Source organism: Stegostoma tigrinum, chromosome 22 (assembly GCF_030684315.1).
Source record: "Stegostoma tigrinum isolate sSteTig4 chromosome 22, sSteTig4.hap1, whole genome shotgun sequence".
NCBI classification, from domain to species: Eukaryota; Metazoa; Chordata; class Chondrichthyes; order Orectolobiformes; family Stegostomatidae; genus Stegostoma; species Stegostoma tigrinum.
In genome coordinates, this window is record NC_081375.1 from 33,304,316 (window position 1) to 33,317,817 (window position 13,502).

The 13,502-nt window shown below is 37.4% G+C and overlaps 1 protein-coding gene across 1 annotated transcript in view; it reads right to left on the minus strand.

Annotated features, from left to right (window-relative positions):
- Positions 1 to 13,502, minus strand: part of tnrc6c1 (trinucleotide repeat containing adaptor 6C1) — a 637,257-nt gene that overhangs the window by 351,040 nt on the left and 272,715 nt on the right. The window lies entirely within an intron of this gene.

The window sequence follows — 13,502 nt, forward strand, 5'->3', positions numbered from 1 at the left end:
TTTTCCTAGGATGGTGACGGCGACCACGAGGAGGCATAGCTTTAAATTGAGGGGTGAAAGATATAGGACAGATGTCAAAGGTAGTTTCTTTACTCAGAGAGTAGTAAGGGAATGGAGCGCTTTGCCTGCAACGGTAGTAGATTCGCCAACTTTAAGTACATTTAAGACATCATTGGACAAGCATATGGACGTACATGGAATAGTGTAGGTTAGATGGGCTTCAGATCGGTATGACAGGTCGGCACAACATCAAGGGCCGAAGGGCCTGTACTGCGCTGTAATGTTCTATGCTCTCTGTTCTAAAAAAAAAATCAGGGCAGGAAAAACTAATTATATATACCTCTTGTCTATTGAGCACTCCTTATAGAAGTAAAATGTTACACAAAACACAATGGAATAAATAGGTCAAATTTGTGGAATAAAAAAGTTCTTATGTGCGTGAAATATGGATTCATTTGCCAGAAGTGCTGAATTATCTTGATTTCCCAGTCATATATCCACATTAATATAAATCGCACAACAATACTATTTCTTGGAAAGAGAGATAAAATGTCCATAATCTGCAAACTCAAAAAAATGTACTACAGACCTCAGAATTTTAATAACTGCTCATAAATTGAAAGAATCAACAAAAGATAAACAAAAAAAAGAAGCAACAATAACTCTGTCTGGAATAAACTATTAAAGGAGAAGGATAACCGTATCCAGCAATTGAAATCAATTAGCCATTTCTGGGAATAGGAGGAGTGGAGACTTCATGAACAAAACTGCTTTGACACAGACTTGATAAACAGGATGCTTTATTGCCACAAAGAATGAGGATTGCCCTGCAGAAGAATTTAAGGAGTTAACTGCAGAAAAGCTGTGTCTTCAAACATCAAGTTAAGGCCAAACGTACACGGAAGCTACTTCCAATAGGAAGGCAAGCTGGAGTCTTGCAGTGATTGGATGAAAGGACTTTAAAAAAATCATTAATATAGGCCGTAGGACAAAAAATCTTATAAGAATTGGGCAGCAGAACTCCAGAGAACGTCTTTGTACAAGGATCTAACCCTGGACGCTTTAAGAGACAGACCACTGTTGGTGGGGTCGTGGCGAAGATTCCACTATTAATTGGGTAATAGCCAAGTTGGTTAACTTGCTTACTTGAGGGGGCCTTATTTTGGTTGCTACATATAATAAAGTTTAAGTCATTATTTCGTTTTTTGATTGTCTGTTATATTTCTTAACAAGTAGCTGTTTCAAAGGTAATTTCTGATGATTTACCCATAATGCAAGGATCATCACCGTTGATGGCTCTTCATGGACAATATTACGGCTTATGTAACAATGTATAATGAAAAACTGAAAAAAAAATCACTCATTATTCCCATTCAAAACATTTTGGAATTATATTGTTTTGATTTGATCAGAAATAGCTACGTAAAACAAAATCCTGAAATTCTGACATATACAAAGAATTTAGTGTTAATAAGTGACTACCAAATTACACATTTCCATTTACATTAATAGGCTAAACAAGATGCAATTTCATAAAGCTGAATATAAGCATATAAGTTCCATGTAAACATTTTCATTTACTCAGAACCAAACTCAATTAATGCAAAATGTATTTTTTTTTGTTTAGATTAGCCTAAAATATAACACCTCAGAAAATACAAATAATAAACTGCTGGAAGCTGCATACAACACTTGATATAGCAGATTTCTGTTTGAAATATTTATGACTTAGCTAAATTTACAATCCATTTCTCCCTTTTAAAGCGCATTTTATTTCAGGAGAAAGTTACAGGAAATTTGTATTTTATATTTTATGCATTTGAAATTCATGATTTATTCTCGTTTATCCTGAGGGAACACTTCCCATTATTGTTTTAATAAGCAATTATGTGTAGAAATGGATTGTGGAATATCAAGTAACCTAATTTAATCAACTGGGAAAATAAATTATGAAACAAATGTCCTTCACAAATAGTCTCAAATAATTATTTTATGATAGCAACAAGCTAAAATGCATTTACCACCTCTGAAACCATGACTTGTTTTGAGGCGATGTTTTGTCAAAACTGTCACTCATTAACTATTTTGTCACTGGCAAATCTCAACCTTCTTGGAGGATGCATTCCTCACCTAATTTTATTTCATGCTACAACTCAAACTTATATAAACAATGTTATTATATAGCTTAAATAAAAAAAGCTGAAGAGTCTACTCATGCCTGTGAGTGGACAGCGATTGATAAATTGCTGATTTTTTTTAACCAACTGTGAGGTAATTCTTTTATTGAGGGAAAAATTAGGTTTGAGCTGGTAGTGCAATGATACATGCATATTTGTCAATATTGAGGTAGCTATATTCTTCAAATTAAAATTACCCCTGAAATACACATGATCAAAACTTTTATCACATATATTAATGGGGTAAGCAGAATGAAAATGACATCTTCAATGATAATTCTGTTTTCATGGAGAAATATATGTTTTAACAAAAACTCAATAAAACTGCAAGATTAATAACTAATAAAACACAGATAATCATTAAAAATGTCATTTTCAACTGTACCTGCAGGTAACATTCCTAACGCCTGATTATGTGGTCTGCATACTTTGTTGGGTCCTACACTTCCTTCTCAGGCAGACCACAACCAGTAACCATAGAGGGGAGATTCATATAATACTTGACAGCCTAAGGAAATATTTTAAACTGCTTCCTCTCCAGTGCTATGTTTTTATGATGAACAACTGCTGCTCCAAATCAAAATGAATAATGTCATAATGTTTTACTGTGCACTCTACAAAATAACAATAATTGAAGCAATCTAGGAAAGGTGCTTGGGAAGCAATTTAACATAATCTATGATGATTCAGTTTCTCAGTGGTGTAAGTGGAATAGGGCTCCATGGTACAGTTGAATACTTTTGCCAGTCACAGCTCGAGTATATTAGAAATCATCTCAGAATTATACTGTTTTCAAAGCGATATCAACTTAAATGGCTAAAATGAAAATGCACCTCTTGTTTGGTCATATTTTATTTGCATGTTTCAGATTATTCCTGAAGTATTATCAGACAAGGGCCTATTCCCAGAACCAAACAAAAAATAGGAATATAATTTAATTTAGTCAAATATAATATATTAAAGGCAATGGAAACTTTTTATCTTAATAGAATCTAACGGAACAATTTAAAGTAAACCTTATTATTGTAAATGTTGACCTGTTAGTCGACTATTGATGCCTTGAAAAAGTACCTCCAAAAACAAGTGTCGTCTTATACAGTGAGTGTATAAGTGAACTGCTGGTGTGGTATCTGTTCAGTGTGGGCATGTCCTAAACTCCAGCTCTTCTTTGCAAGTCACCCTATACTACCTGGTTGATTCCTTGCATCAATGTGCAAAACTTCCATTTGTTTATTGAAAATTTGAAGTTGATTATTGATATAGATATAGTAAGTTGTGGCTGAATGGGAAATGCCAACTTATACACCAAGCATTTTTCTTAAATTCTTTCATGGGATATGGGTGTCACTGGCTAGCCACTGGCATTTATTGCCCATCCCCTAATTGTCCAGAAGGTAGTTAGGAATCAAAAATATTGTTATGGGTCTGGAGCCACATGCAGATCAGGTAACAACAGCAGATTTCTTTCTCAAATGGATATTAGTGAATCAGATGGGTTTTCCTGACAATTGACAGTGGTTGCATGGTCACCATTAGACTAGATTTTTTTGATAACTGAATCCAAATTTCACTACCTGCCATGGTACTATTTAAATCAATGAAGCCCAAAACATTGGCCGGGGGTTCAGATTACTAGTCCAGCAACACACCTCCCCACATATACAGACATTTTTTGGGGGGCCAAGCAAATTCAGTTATTTTCCACACCAAATGGATTTATATGCCCTAATCTAAATAAGCAGTTTAGTCAGAAATGAAGCTGTCATTTTGATAAGGTTGACAGTTTATTAAGATTAACACAATCAAGCACATTATTCTGTACATTGTTTAGTGGACAGTTGCTGCCACGCATTGTTAGTCCCACTTTTATTAATCTGACATTGTTGTCAGATTAATAATAGCATGGATAATAAAGTGTGACAATGGTTGTCCATTAAAAGTTCTCATATCCCTCTAAATGAAACTGCTGCATCTGTCATTTTTCGGTTTGCGTCATCACCATGAAAAGTTGGCCCACCAGAAGCTTTCTATATCTGTTACTATATCTTCTTGGATGAAAAATACATCATACCCATTTGGTGCCTTGTGTTCTGCTGGGATTTAACACTGCTGCTGCTCTCAGGCAGAATGTGCATTTGTTAAACCAACATGATGTACAAATTACTAATGCAGTAAATCAAAATGAAAGTAAGTATCATCCTCTTTCACCCTTTTGTTCCCTCATTAAAAATGAATGCAACTCATTCTAAACCACTACATTAGTTATTATTGTTTAAAAAATAATTTAATGAACTTAAAATATATACCCAGAATGTAACAATATTGGCCATTGAAAGGATATGATGATCTTTCTCATGATGTGACCGTTAGTGGAGAATAGTATGATTCCTGTCTTTTTACTCTGGTGCTAGTTGAAAACAAAGATAGTGTAATCAGTCCACTTGCAAACTATTACTGGCCATTGGCATGATTTTAATCAGAAAACTTTATACTGAAGGTGCTTCAGATTGCTGGAACAGGATTTTGCAACTTGGTGGAGTTTCTACACCTGGCAGGCTCCCTCCTCCAGCCACAGCAGTCAAATCTGTAGTGGGACAGTAAGAGGCCATTATTTGAGAGTCTCACTCAGTCCAAGGCAGGTGGGAAGTTCAAAGCATCACCTGCCATGTGTAAAATTGAGTTGGGGTGAGCGGGTAATGTGCCCATGGCACTATGTCTAATTTCAATCCTTTCTACCTGCCAGTCTCAATTTTGCTCATGAAGTGAAAGATCAATTTAGTTATTGTTTAGTGTCATCTTCTGCAGGAAAACAAAAGAAGGAGCATGCCCTTCAAAGGCATAACCAGACTTTTCTTCAAAAGAACAGAGATCTTACATCTTTCCAAATCATTAATTCCAACATACAGTCTGAAAATAAAGCACAATGGACAATCATTTGTCTGAAACACTCAAACAGAATTCACTGAAGATTGCTTGAAATGTTGGAGTACAGTGAATGAATATTAAGGTACATCACCCAATAGAATATGCTTTGCAATGCTGCACAAACATCAAGAATAACAATCAGCATTATGAATCAGACTCTCAGTTTGTAGAAAATAGGCAAATTATTTATGTGGTCATAATGTGATTGAGTTTCACATTCAGTTTGAGGGAGAGAAGAGCAGATGTAATACTAGCATTTTAAATTTTAATAAGGGCAATTATTAGGACATGAAGACAGAGTTGTCTAAATTGAACTGGGAAATTAGGTTAAGGGATAGGTTAGTGGAGATGCAATGGTAGACATGTAAGGAAATATTTCAGACTAATAAAATCTCCAAAAACAACTGACTACATGCAGGAATGAAATTGAACCATTTAAATTGTTCTCTTTTCACGACCTGGAAAATTGATTGACACTACACTAACAATTTTCATGCTGCACTTGTGATGTTGTACTTGTGTTCTTAATTACCTGACTGAACTTGATGCAATAATTTAATAGTCAATATGTGCATCTCCAACAATTTCTTAAAAATGACATGAATGTTAAGAGCAAGAAACTTGGTACATTAGTTAATCTTCTGCGTTTGCTGGCTGATTTGCATATTATTTTCCAAAATGATTAAATATTGTGAAAAAATATGAGTTGAACATTGATATCTACAAAATAGCAAGGAGTCATAGTTCACATGGAGATACAATTCTATTTACAAATTGGAAAGCATATTTTTATGAACTAACTAATATCCTTATTATTTTCATGATGTTAATGATGCAAATATGGGTAATATCACAATACAATGCAATTTATAATAAAATGTTGATTTGTAATTCCTTCAATCCTTTCTTTAGCCTAATAAATCATAATTTTCCAATTTGGCATGCTCTGGTTAGTGTTGGAATGATTTTGCTGCTTCACTCACAGTGGTGATGACCACCTATTGTTTATCCTGTAAAATTATCCATGCCAGTCCCTGTAAACTGATGAAGCATTTAGTGTACAACAGACATAGCCTACGAGTAACACAGGTGGAACACATCGTAACATATTCAAGAATTAATTAATGGAAATTGTCTCCCAGTGGGGGTATTTGGAATTTGACACCTTCACATCTTAATCAGTGACATGTTTTGAGGCTTTTGTTTGTCAAAACAGACATATCTAAACACATTACAATGCTATAACATATCAAAAGATTCATAATTGTCAGGAAGTATAATACAAATATCCTTAAGGAGCCCACATCCAGACATCAGCATATATTGTAGCCTTGAAGTACATCACTAATAGAGCGTCCAGTTAGTGTCCAGAGTTTTCTTTCATGATCTAGTTTATACAAGATGATTACTAACTGTTTTCTGAGAACTATTAGAAGTTTGCTTGCCTGTTGGAATGGTGAATGGAGGGTTTGAGGAAACTACACCCAACAGGAGAGGAATTAGTGCAAACAAACATTGACCTCACAGCAAAGCTGTAGGCTGATTAGCCGGTGAATATCTAAGATAAGCATGTTTGCAAAAAGCTAGATTCATTGAAGAATATTTTTTACTTTCTACATTATAGCTTGAAAGGAGCCTTAAGTCATGGCAGGACAGCATAGCTGTGTGGAATGTCTTTCCTTACCCCATGGAAAACCTTGGAAGCTTCCTGTGGCCTGGTTTACCACACATGCAGGAAGTACATTCAGGTACAAAAACATTAGCTCTGGGTTTTTGAACTTGATCAAAGGCTGGAGTCATGTTGGTGCATCAATTAAACTGAAAACCGCATAAATTATATGATTAACAGAGACGGCATACCACGGATTAAGACCATGCAGGCAGTGACAAAATGAATGACCACTAGGCAGTTTAAATTGATCAGTCAGGTGATGTAGGAATTATCAAAGTCTATTTCGCAAGCTAATCTATTTTTAGTTTTGGATAGCGGTTACAGCAGTTGTTAATTAGAGAATCTAGCAAGAGCCGGGTTTCTGACACCGCAACAGACTTGGCTCAGATAAAAGGCAAGCCATTTAGGACTAAGGTGAGGAAGAACATTTCCATTCAGTGGATGGTGAGTGTTTGGGATTCTCTGTCCCAGATACTATGGAATCTTAATAATGAAGTAAGTTGAAAATAGAGATTGTTAGATTTCTGTCTACAAATGGATGTGGGGCTAGCTTGGCAATATGACATCAAGATAGATGATCAGCCATATACAGATTGGTGGAGAAGGTTCAATGGGCTGAATAGCCCACTCTTGTTTTTGTGTTCCTGTGCTCCAATTTATGCGCAATACACACAGCATGGTAATCACCTAATTAAACGATATGTTTCTAAAATATAAAAATCTTGAAATCATATATTTGTAACTATACTATAAAAAAGGATGTGTGGGTTTTGGAGAGTGTTCACAAATGATCTGCAAGGATAATATCCAGAATAAGAGGATATACTAATGGTGAGCAGACAGGGGCACATTCTGAAACAACATTTCTGCTGAAGGGTGACTAATTTGAGGAAAATGTTTGATAGAATTGACAAAATGCCTTTGTGTAAGGATCTAAAGTTAGATAGCTCAAGTTTAAGATAAACACTAACAAAACCAACAGGGAATTCAGGGGAAATATTTTTATGCAAAGAATAATTCGGAGTAGAATGCACAAATACAAGGAGTAGTTGAAGCCAATAATGTAAATGTCTTTGAGGGGGGCTACATAAGGACATGCAGAAGACAGGAGTAGAAGGATGTAATGATATGTTTATGTGAAGTCACCCGGGAGAAGACACATATGGAGAGTAGATACTGACATACACTGGTTGGAACAAATGGCCTAGTTCTATCATATACACTTGACACAAATCAGACATTTGGCAGAAACAGATGGTTGAAATCACCCTGCTGACTCACCAAATTATTTCCGTGCATGATTGTTGTCAGTTCCACCAGCCCAAATAAGTTTTAAAGCCAGCTAGCAGCACTTCTGACAGACCAGAAACAGTGCCTTCCAGACCTCATGCTGTGATTTCTGTTATGATTTAGATTGATCTCTTAGATTGGAACAATGCTAACAGTTATATCCCGGCTGTGAAAAGAAGCTGGGTTCTATGAAATTGTAATTGAAATTGTAGATTATCCCCACTTCTGGGCTAGGAAATGGATCCTGAGTCCATGCCAGTTAACTACAGACCCTAGGAAGGGATTTTTCCAGTAGCATCCAATGAAGAGGACACCATTGGAACCGCTGACCAATTCAGGATGACATTGCACCTTTGTCAGTGACTCTGGAGCAAAGAAAGGGCTGGTGCCTCAAATTTCTGGCAGCACCATTGATCAAGGCGACCTTTTTGGAGGGAGAAGAAGAAATCCCCTCCATGCTGAAGTATCCTTGAAGGTAGGGAAAACCAGGGAGAGTGATCGGAGGGGCGAACCCTCCAGAACTAGTGTTGGAGATGTAGGCAGTAGCCATTGCAATTGGACTTCCCTCATGTTTCAAGAAGTGGCTAAAAAGGAAGGCTGTCCCCACTATGAGGCCAGCTTGACATAGGTGGTACCCTCTGTACATGGCAAGTCCTGTATTGAGGATAGTAAAATGTTGCTGGAAGTGCAAGGTGGGGGTGGTACATAGTAGGTGATGTTGCCATGATTGGCAGACTCTAGTTCCTGGACTTCTGGTAAACTCAGCATGGTCTTTAGTCAAGGATAATAGGATTAGAAATAAATACTTCACCTCCTGAGGGACACTCACAAAAATCAAATTTTCAAAGGCAACTTACAAAATTTATCTTAAAATACCCTTTAGTGGGTAATGATGCAACTCAGTCCCTGTGGTGCCCATCAGCCACAGAAAGCTTGAAGAGCAGGGATTACTAGGATGCACTAATAATGAATTTGAAGGACTTAAATACTGGGAAGCTACATCAAAAATAAATTAGCTGTATCGGGTGATGAAGCACAGCCAAGTAAGCACTGACCCATCAGTCTCATAACAACTATGAAATATAATGGAATTAGTTATCAGGTATTACCATGAAAATCGTATGCATCATCATAGGCAACCAATAAGCAACATTTTATTGTTTTAGGGGAGAGACATACCAAATAGACTCTGTACATGGTGCGTCATACAAAGGTCTTGGAAAAGCTTTAAACAACTTTACAGCCAAAAGAAAAGTATCAGTATAACTCGATGGGAGAGAGATCCAAGGCAAAACAGTAATTAAGAATTGACTGAAGCCTAGAACAAAAGTGGGTGTTAAAAAAATCCCCTTCCACACCCAAAGAAAAGTCACCCTGTTTCATCACAGAACATTTCTCTGTACCCTTGCAGTTCAGTATCGGGATGTAGCAGCTGTATAGCATTATCTGCTAGCTCTATCAATAGAATTGATTTTAGTACAAAAGCTCCCATCTCCTCTCATTGTGCGAGTATCTAGATGTTGCGAATTCCTGACATGATAATCAGAACAGGTACCTGGTGGCTGCAGCTTGTCACTTTCTTGTCCTGGCCATCCTCTAACTGTGTATGTGGCACAATGTCCTTGCATGTTCAGGTTGGAACTGAGCATGAACTTTGACTCGAGTATGATGATATCCCTTACTGACTCCTTCGCTGCTCCAGTTGACGTTCAGACTTGGCCATTTAGACATGGCACATGAAACATGTTTATTGTTTCAACTGTTGGCACATGCTGCAGGTGTGATGTCAACATAGTGTGCTCTCCATTATAATAAGCTGCTTGTTGGCGTTTTGCACTAAAAAGCAAATGCAATTTACAGAGACTGGTAGCCTCCAAGTAAGTGCGCTGTTAGCTAGGAATGCAAGCCAAAAGCCATAAGATGTTTCCTGTCTTGATGCATGAGAAGTGTGTATGTCTTGCACACAAAACAATCTGGTAGAAGCACACATCATCGCTGGCACTGAGCTGCAAAGATAAGTATTGAAAGTGACGTCATGAGGCTGGTGTTTTGCCAATATCAACTTGCTTGGATGAAGGTTGGAGGAGGACGGTGCCCTTGGAGCAGGCAGGGGCCTTGTGCTCAAGCAAGTGGTGAGTTGCAGCCACCAGGTACTTACTCTGCTTTCCAGGTCAGAAATTTGCAATATCTAGTTTCTCACTGAATGAAAGGAGACTTGGAAATGATGGAGAAATAGGGTGAGTTTCCATTAATCAGAAAAAAAATGCATGAGTTGAAGTTGTTGGAGCTCACTAATGAGATTTTGAACTAGCCATTTAAAACTTAAGGGAAATCACAAAACTTTTTCTTAACATTGCAATTCTTATTTTTTTGATCCTCATAACTATGTTGGCTTTGCCAACAGCAGTCGAGAGAGGGGGAAATTCCAGCCATAATTATGCAATGTAGCCAATAAACTTGGAGATATGTCACAGAACATTATGCTTTTAAACTACAGGATGCTTTATCAGTCAACAGCCACTGGGACACCAAGGAGACATTCAACAGTGGGAGATTTACAGATCTGAAGCCTAGCATCAAGCAAATGAGTTTTAATGTTGCTGGGAGAAATTTCAAATGAAGGAACTAGCTAAGAACTTAAAGATGGTATGTGAGATGCTGATTAGCAATGAAAGGTAAATATGGAGGGAATTTTGATTCCCAAGTGAATCTTGGTCAGAATGCAAAATTTAAACAATGTGTTCACTGAATGTTCCCTGTCCTGCAGCCTTCTGAATACAAAGCATCTACTTGGGTGATTCAGGCACCCAAGAACTTCTTGAATAAAAGTAAATCAGGCTGCAATGATGCAATTAGGAACTATAAAAAAACTTAAAGTGAAACTGTAAAACTTGGTGGACATACCCAATTGTCAATTTGAAACGAAACTTTGTGGGATCCAAACGGATAAGAGAGTTCATACAGACCACATAAGAGACAGTCTGGGACCTGCTACCTTAACCTCCCTGTTCCTTTCCACTCTCTTGAAGGCTACCACCACAATTAGCCTGACTGACAGATTTTAGGCCCCACAGATTTCAGGCCCAAAGCAGGTGAACTATCTGTTGATAATCACTTTGGGTGGGTAGCTAGTTGGTGGGACGTGAATGAGGCCAGGCACTTGACATAGGCTGAACTATTCCCTGCAACTCTGGGTTAACCATCTGGTCCTCATGTCCTACTGGCTTCCCACTCGGTGCCTCAGATTGTTCCCATAATAGTGACTGAAACAGTAATAATTCAGATGAGAGAAAGGCAAATTTAGGACTGATGTAAAGGAATTCTTTCAAAAAATGATCACTGTGGAATGGATCTCTGTGTAGAACAATGGAAGCAAAATATCTGGAACAGTATAAGAAGTAGTTTGATGTAATAACAGGGACAATAGTTTCTTTGTCTTGATGATTGTGTTCACTTTGGACAAATGGCCTTTCTCAGCTGTATCTATTATGAAAACATCAATGGTAATCTCTCCAGAGACAGTGAGACGGACTGAGTACAGACATCAGTGGAATTTGGAAGAATGGGCAGTTTGCATTGCAAAATCTGGATCAAATAGTGTTACTGCATTGTAAAAAACAATTATATTTAAAAACTGGTTCAATTAAATGGACCCCTGGAATAGCGTACCAGCTTTAGTGGACCATTGATAGTTTTGCACACCTATTGAGGTAATCAAACAAAGTTAATTATGAGCCTCAAGTAACCACTACTTGGACCTTTTGGCAGTGAAAAACAAGACTGAATTTAATCTGACCTAGAATGTTTGAGACATTATAAAATTTGCCAATGTGTAACCTGTGGAAAATAAAAACGCAGGGGAAAACAAATTAAATATAGTTTAAATACATAAAATGACTCCTTAAATAATCTGTGCATCTTTTAAGAAAATTACTATTTAAAATTTTCCTGTGGGAATTTTCTCAAATAGCAGCAGCCTTCAATCAACAATTAATCTTACCTGTTAATGTTTAAACTGTTGTTTGATACAGCCCTGTGCGCACATAATCAATTAGTAATCTTTGAATATTTATTCATCCAAATGAAGTCATTAAATATTCATTGTAACTATATACATATAATATATAAACTATATATATGTTATAGACTTTAGAAGTGCTCAATAGTTCGAGAAATAATTTCCTGTCACTTTTTAATGCAGGCTCAACATCTTATCATTGCCTGCTGCGACAATATAAAACCTCATTTAATCAAGATCCATTTAACACTGAATCAGGCTAACGGGATTAGTTATCCAAGGCTAATTCCACATTAGCTGAAGAGCTGTATCCACGGAGAATAATCTCCATCTAACTATAGTGGGTCCACAGGCAGGTTAGCTTAGGTTTGATTATCAGAGAAAAAAGACATGTCTGTATTTTCTGTGTTGTCAGCTCAAGTAGGATTGGCAGGAAAGATTTTCTCACACCTCTCGCATGAAAATCATCATTTGGTTTCCAAAACAAAATTGTATATCTGGCTGAAGAAAATATATGATTTTTAAATTTCAATGTAAATACACAGATTATAAGAAAGGAACAAACATTGTAATGTTGAAAGATAACAGGAGCTCAATGAAACTTGTGAAGTAATATCTCATCTTCCAGCTCAGTACTTTGCTGCAAATTCTACTCAACACTGGGCAGCTTTTACTGTACTGACACTAAGATGCAGGGACCACATCCCAGCTAACATCAGTCTTCTGTAACTCTTTTTAATGTTTAGCAGTGCCTTTATTATAGATTCATAGAGCTGTACAGCATAGAAACAAACCCTTCACTTCAACTTTCCATGCTAACAAGATATCCTACATAAATATACTCCTATTTTCCAGCATTTGGCCCATATCCAACTAAACCCTTCCTATTCAGATACCCATCCAGATGCCTTTTAAATGTTGTAATTCTACCAGCCTCCACCACTTCCTCGGCAGCTCATTCCATTCACGCACGACCCTCTGCATCAAAAAGTTGTTCCTTAAGTCTATGTTATATCTTTCTCCTCTCACCTTAAACCTATGCTCTCTAGTTTTGGACTCCCCCACCCTGTGGAAAAGACCTTGGTGAATCACCCTATCCATGTGGCTCATGATTTTGATGAGATCTGCTGCCATCCAGGAAGGAGGCTATACCTTAGAGAATTCATGACCACTCTGTGGTCTGAGTAGCATCAAGTTCAAGCAATGGCCACTGCTATGACTAGAGGCAGTCCTGAAAGAAGAAAAGATAATGGAGGCTAGTTTACAGCTAAGCCCAGGATATCAAAGAGTCAGGGCTGGGGGTGTGGGGCGTGGGGGTGAGGGGGGAAATCGGGTGGAGATAAATGCTGAAGGGGAGGTTTAAAGGGGGAATATGACTTTAGGGAGTGGTGCCTCTGGTACGTGCAAGAGACCCCTAAAA